Source organism: Vombatus ursinus, unplaced genomic scaffold (genome assembly GCF_900497805.2).
Source record: "Vombatus ursinus unplaced genomic scaffold, bare-nosed wombat genome assembly UNPS02003292.1, whole genome shotgun sequence".
In the NCBI taxonomy this organism is placed as follows: Eukaryota; Metazoa; Chordata; class Mammalia; order Diprotodontia; family Vombatidae; genus Vombatus; species Vombatus ursinus.
This window is the reverse complement of record NW_020943070.1, coordinates 5,491,306-5,498,332: the sequence shown is the minus strand read 5'-3', so window position 1 is coordinate 5,498,332 and position 7,027 is coordinate 5,491,306.

The window sequence follows — 7,027 nt, the reverse complement described above, 5'->3', positions numbered from 1 at the left end:
TTCTTTCTTTCTTTCTTTCTTTCTTTCTTTCTTTCTTTCTTTCTTTCCTTCTTTCTTTCTTTCTTTCTTTCTTCCTTCCTTCCTTCCTTCCTTCCTTTCTCTTTCTTTCTTCCTTCCTTCCTTCCATTTTTTTAGCTTCCTTTTTTGAGGCATCTTTAGAACCTATTCTCCATGAATGACAGTTTCCTATAGTACCTTATTCTTAAACTCATTTAACAGAACAGAATAAGGAGTTTATTTTGCCACTACTAAAATTTCCTATCAGTGGGTGTAGTGGGTGTAGCAGCTTCTCTGCTTCAGTTGCAATCCGTATGTGAGCACAATACCAAGATAACAAGCAATATTTGCCAAAATTGGTCTGACGCCCTGTGCCTCCATCTCTGGAGGACATTCCCAGGGCAGGTTTGCTATGTTCAAACTGCTCTTGGGTTGGTTCAGCATAGAACCCGAGGGCCAAGTAAAGAACAGGTGAGATGCCATTCGCTATAAACTATGAAATTTCTGCATTGTTACCATCTGGAAGGTTCACTGAGCTATTGGGCTCTGGAGACATGAGTTCTAGAACCAGCTTTTCTGTTGAGTAAGGAATTACTTTCTCCAAGTCATTTCATTTGTCTTGGTTTCTTAATCTGTAAAGGCATTGGATTAACATTTTGCCTTACCTGCCTTACAAGCTTGTCAGGAAGACCACATTTATTTAATTTCATTCAATAGATATGTATTGCTTGTGGTGGGAACTTGAGTGTTTATTCAATGGAATGGAGTCTGTATTATACGCAAGGCTCAGTGAAAGATATTATGTGTGTGTGTGTGTGTGTGTGTGTGTGTGTGTGTCTGTTGGATTTGATGGGGGAAAGGGGAATATATTACAAATTAGAGTAAGGCAGTAACTCCATGATTGATGAAGCTTATCATTTATTAGAGTATGTGAGATATATACAAATTGCTATTACACAAAGTATTATATGAACATGTAATAAGAGAAGTATAAAGTCCAAAGATAGTTTGGAGAAGGGAAAGGTCGATCAGGGACAGCTCCATGGAGGAGGTGGCATTTGACCTGAGCCTCAGTGATGGGTAGGAATTGTATGGGCACAGTTGGGGAGCTGGAGAGGGCCTTTCAGGTAGAAATGACACAGTAATCAAAGACGTGGGAAGTGGAAAACCACAGGGCATATTGTTCTTGAAATAGCAAGTTTGGCTGGAGCAGAGCCTATGAAGGGGAGTAGGCAGGAGGTAAGGTAAGAAACACAGGTTGAAGTCAAAGAATGGAAAGTGTTGAATGACAAGGGAAGGAAGGTCAGTATTTGTGGAAAAGTATTAAGAACTCTAACATAAGGTGTCACTATGCTAGCCCATCTAATCCTCACCATAACTATGTATGTGGGAAATGTAGCCCAGAAGGAAGAAATGTTATGCTCAGATTTGCCTAGAAAGTCTCCCATTTTGTAAAATGACCTACATTGAAAATGTGAGGGAAAACTTTTGCAACAAGAATAATCTAACTCCATTGTATCTAAGTACACACTCAGGACCAGTTCTGAGAACTGTAGCTGCCCCTCTCCCTCCATGACTGTTGCAACCCCAAAAATTTTGAAATAAGGAGAATGTGAAACCTCATCCACTCGATAACTGAATGAGTGATTATCAAAATGAGACAGAAGGACAGGCTGGAGATAAATCCATTCTCCTGTCCCTTTGCTGTCCCATAACTATTTTGTAGTGGAGATAGAATAGCACTTTTTTGGCCTAAATAAAAGGGTGTGTATATGTGTGTGTGTGTGTGTATGTGTGTGTGTGTGTGTGTATGCGCACTAGGCAAAGCTGGGGAATTGGAGAGGGTATATATCACATACAGGGGGGAGGGGGGCCATGTTTTCTAGTTCTTTCTCTTCCTCCTGAACCTGCCCAGCCCCTGTGGTTTGCATGGAACATGTGAGTTGTTAAAGGGAGGAGGAGAGGTTGAAAGCAAATTCTTCACCATAACTTTACTCAGCTTTGTAGTTTAGCTAAATAGAATCTTGGAGAAAGGTTTGCTTGGACTAGGGACGTGGTAAGAATTAAGAAGAATTTTGTGACATTTGTTCAGATGGCTTAGACAGGAAGGAAGGTAGGAAGAGTAGCAGAGAAGTCAGTTGGGTACTGGTGCCGGGTCTGTATCACCACGCAGTTAGGTAACTCCTGAAAGTGATGACCACTCCCCCAAGGGAAAAGAAGCTGCTCCCCAGTTCAAAGCCAGCAGATGGAAGGAAAGAGCAGAAGCAGCATCAGCGGTAAAGCAGTGAAACCTTGCTGAGCGCGACAGTGCAGTTCAGCGAACAGAGCAACAGAGGTCGCTGGCTCATCAGAGCTGTGAAGCTTACCCTATGACTTCACTAGAGGACCCTCAGCAGCTGTGCAGTAAGGGAGGTGTGGGTTACCCTAGCCACACAGATTCTCTGGTCATACATGTTTCCTATATGTTTGCACCTTCATATGTGTTCCCTGTATGTAATCCCCCCTCAACCTCCTACCCTGGTGCTGTAGGAGAGAAAAGCCCTTTGTGTATGAGGGCAATCTTTCTGTTCATTTATTTTAATATGCTATTTAATTAAATGTCTTTTGTTTTGCACTAATGTGTCCTTAGGTTGGTTGGTAAAAAAGAAACACAATGGTGGGGGCCCACAAGCCAAGGGCTTGAGTAGATGTTGATCCACACCTTTAATATGTTTTGAACTTGGGGTAGTGTTCAGAAGACCCATGTATGAAGAGGCTCTGTTTTAAATATCTTCATTAATTTTGCTTATAGTTCAGTCATTAGGCAGACATTTACTAAGTCTAATCATATGTAAGGACTTTGGTTGGAATCTGTTGGGGATAAAACATGAATGAAATAATTGCTGCCCTTTACGAGTTCACACTTGAATACAGAGGAAATATGAATGTACACAAGTATCATTGCCTCTTTAGAAATTGCAAAAAGACAGGTTTAGGCTTAATGTCAAGAAAAACTTCTAACACTGAGAGGTGCCTGAAAGTGGAATGGGCTGCCTCTGGAGGTGGTGGGCTCTGCCTCTTCAAGAGGAGGCTGGACAAATACTCTTTGGTTATGTTATGCTGGACATGCGTTCCTTTCATGTGTAGTTTGGACTGGAGGACCTCTAGGGTTCATTCTAGTCCTCAAATTCTGTGATCCTATGAAGTAGCCACAAGACCGTATGAGGTAGTAAGTGTTACTGTCTGGATTGAAAAAGGTACTGCAGGTCTTCTGAGCAGGGAGAAATCACTTCCATTTGGGGGGAGGCAGGAAAACCTTCCAGGTGGCATTGCACTCTTGATGGATAGGATTTTAAGGGGTGAAAACGGCAGAGTTGGGAATGCATGATCATTCAGTTATTTTATTAGACAATAAATGCGAAAGTCAATGGAGCAAGAAATAGAATCTAGGAAAGTATTTTATTATTTCCATTATATCTACATCTCAGTCTCACACACAAAGGCTTCTAACACCTCTGTCTTACCTCTCTTAAATTACCCAATTATTGAAATGGAAAGCCTCTTATTCCTAGGAGTTTGGCAAAGTGTCTCCTTTGTGTGCAGCAAACACTACTTAAAAATATGTGTTCGGTTGGTGTTCACTCAAAATGAATGGGTGCATTTTGCTCACTCTGCTGAGTAACCAGTGTTGCTTAAATAAAAGACATTTCCTAAGCATGGCGTGAATTGTATCAAGACTTGGGCGAAATGCAATGTTTGAAAAGCTCATTTGGGTGTTGCTATAAGCTCTGAGAAGGCTGCCTCAGAATGGGGAACGATGGGTAGGAGATTCAGGGGGCCAGCTCTGGGTTTAATATGGAGAAGGGCCTCCTGGATGCTTCAGGGGTATCAAGGGGTAGTGTGGACTGTTTGGGAAGGTAATGGCTTCCCTGCAGTCTTCGAGCAGGGCGGGATAACCCCTTTTCAGTTGTATTGTAGAAGAGATTTATAATCAGGTATAGCTTTGGACTAGATGGCCTTTCAGCTAGGATATTCCATTTCTTTCTATGCCCCTCCACCCCAACTCATGATGGACACACAGTTGCACCTTCTGAGTTTGTCCCCCATGCTGCCAGGAAACCATGCAAGATTAAGAGTTGGAAGGGAACATCTAGTCTATCCTTTATGCGGCTGAGGACCCCCTCCACAATAGTTATTCAGTCTTGGCTTGAAGAGTTCCATGGTGTGTGTTGGGGGAGGAACCCACTGTTTCCCAAAGCAGCCAATCTCATTTCTTTGGAGTTTGGAAATTTTTGTTTTATATTGAGCTAAAATCTAATTCTCTGCAATTTCTGTATATTGCTGGCACAAGGGTAGAACTCTGGATTTGGAGTCAGGAAAAATTGAGTTGGAATCCTGCCTCAGACACTCATGAACTTTGTGACCCTGAATAGGTCACTGAATATATTCTCTGAGCCTTAGTTTCTTCATCTGTAAAATGGGGAAAAAGAACACTCGCTTCCTAGGACTGTTAGAAGATTCAAAGGAGATCATGTATATAAAGTGCTCTGTAAACCTGTGAGCTCCTAATTATCATAGCTCCTAACTCTGTCCTCTGGAGACAATCAGAACAGATCTAATCCAGGGGTTCTCAACTTTTCTTGTGTCCTGGACTCATTGGGCAGTTAGTCTGGTGACACCTATGGATTCCTTCTCAGAATCATGTTTTTAAATACATAAAATAAAGTAGACAAGATTACAAAGGAAGCCAATTATGGTGAAATGCAGTTGTTAACATACTTAAAAATCCAAAGAGGTTTACAGACCCCAGGTGAAGAACTAACTATCTAATCCTACTCTATATGAAAGCTTTACATATACTGAAAGATGGCTATTCAGTATGGCTCCACCCTGCCTTCCCCACTCCAATCTTCTCTTCCTGGATAAACATCTCTAGTTCTTTAAATGGATTCTTGTAAGAAACCTTTTGCCATTCTCATAGATTGAGGCACAATTCTGGAGAGAATCAGATGAGAGCTTAAGGAATCAATACATTATTCTGTAAGCAAGAGATAATGATGGTTGTGGGGTAGAAAATGTCATAATCAGAGCTTTGCTTTACCAAAACACTTGGGGCAGATGTTTTGTGGATCTGTAGATCTGTAGATCTGTAGGCTGGATTGTCATGGTGGGAATTTTGAGGTGGGCAGATGAGCTGGGAGGCTTCAGCCTGCAGGTGTAATAGGATACGGGCCTGGGGTAGCAGTCGATACAGATTTCTACTGGGCTACTCTCTCAGGCTGTTAAAATAATGTTGAAATATTTTAATGACTATGATATTAATGAGAGGTGGTATGGTGTAATGGATAGACAACTGACCGGGGAGTCAGGAAGATCTGGCTTCAGTTGCTGTCTCTGTTACATCCTGGCTGTGTGGTCCTGGGCTGGTTATTTCACCTCCTCAGTGCCCCAAGGGACCCTCTAAGACTTGGGTTGCAGAATGGGTGACCATCTGCCTTGGTAAAGAGAATCCCAATACCAATGAATTCAAAGGTCTGATTAAAAAAAAAAAGTTCACATTTGGAATAGCACTTTCCTCAGCTACAAAAAGATGTACACCCAATGTCTCAGGTGATGCTTCTAGCATCCTGTGAGGTAGGTAGGGTATTATCTCCATTTTGCAGATGAGGCTGGATATTGAATCTTCTCAGGACAGTCCAGCCTCCCTTTGGAGGCCACAAGAATGTTAATAAAGCATAATTCTGATGAGACCCCCCCTCGCTTGAAAACCAACGTAGAGCTGTTGAAGTTCACACACAGGGAGTGGAGAATGACACCCAGACCTCCTGGCATCGAGGCCAATCTGTTCACCACTGTTCCACATCATCTCAACTGCGGTCTTCATATATGGAAGCTCAGAATATCGACCCAGTGATCTTGATGTGAACACACCAACACAGAGATTAGCTCAGTAAGAAAAGCAGCTCTTGTTCAGGGAGAATGGCTTCTGGTCCCTGTGACTAGCCATCGTTAGCGCTCTCAAGGTGCGTTGCTGTTCCCTGACTGGACTAGAGCTGGGATTTCCCCTGCCTCCGCTTTGGCTGCTTTACCCTTGACCGTGGAACTAGCATCTCTTACAGCCCAGCTGATGGGGAACAGCAGACGGATTTGGGAACAGTGGGGTACATTGGGAAGAGTCCTGAATTTGGCACCACAAGACCCAAGAGCAGATCCCAGCTCTGTTCTTGCTCCCCATGAGACCCGGAGAAAGTAATTTCCCCTCTCTGGGCCTCAGTTTCCTCAACTGTAAAATGAAACTCTGAGGACTTCTTTGAAGGCAGGGACCATATCTTGTCCATCTTGTTTTTCTTCCATTACCTAGGTGGTCTCTGAGGCTCACCCTTCCAACTCCAGCCTAGGGTCCCATGATACAGCTACTGCAGCGTTGACAGGACGCTTGTATCCTGAGTGCTGCCGAGGTCACAGAGCACTCTGCTGAGAAGGTGCCATGGTCAGGGGTGTACTCGGGTTAAATTCATTCTGAAACCACCAAAGTCATCTTTCCCAAGTAGGCTGATCTAAAACTTAGATGTGAGGGGCAGCTAGGTGGTGCAGTGGATAGAGCATCGGCCCTGAAGTCAGAAGGACCTGAGTTCAAATCTAGCCTCAGACCAAACACTTGATACTTACTAGCTGTGTGACCCTGGGCAAGTCACTTAACCCCAATTGCCTAAAAAAAAAAAATTTAAAACTTAGACATGGTCCATTTCAAATGGGGAACCTTATACTAGGAAATGATTTTAGTAATTGCTTTCTTTTCTTTTTCTTTTCTTTTTTTTTTTGGCAATTGGGGTTAAGTGACTTTCCCAGGGTCACACAGCTAGTAAGTGTCAAGTGTTTGGTCTGAGGCCGGATTTGAACTCAAGTCCTCCTGACTTCAGGGCCGGTGCTCTATCCACTGTGCCATCTAGCTGCCCCTAGTAATTGCTTTCTTAAGGAACTCTATCATCAAGTGGGGTTTTCATAACACAATAGTTTGTTAAAGCTTTGTTGTCATGCTTTGGGGGTACTG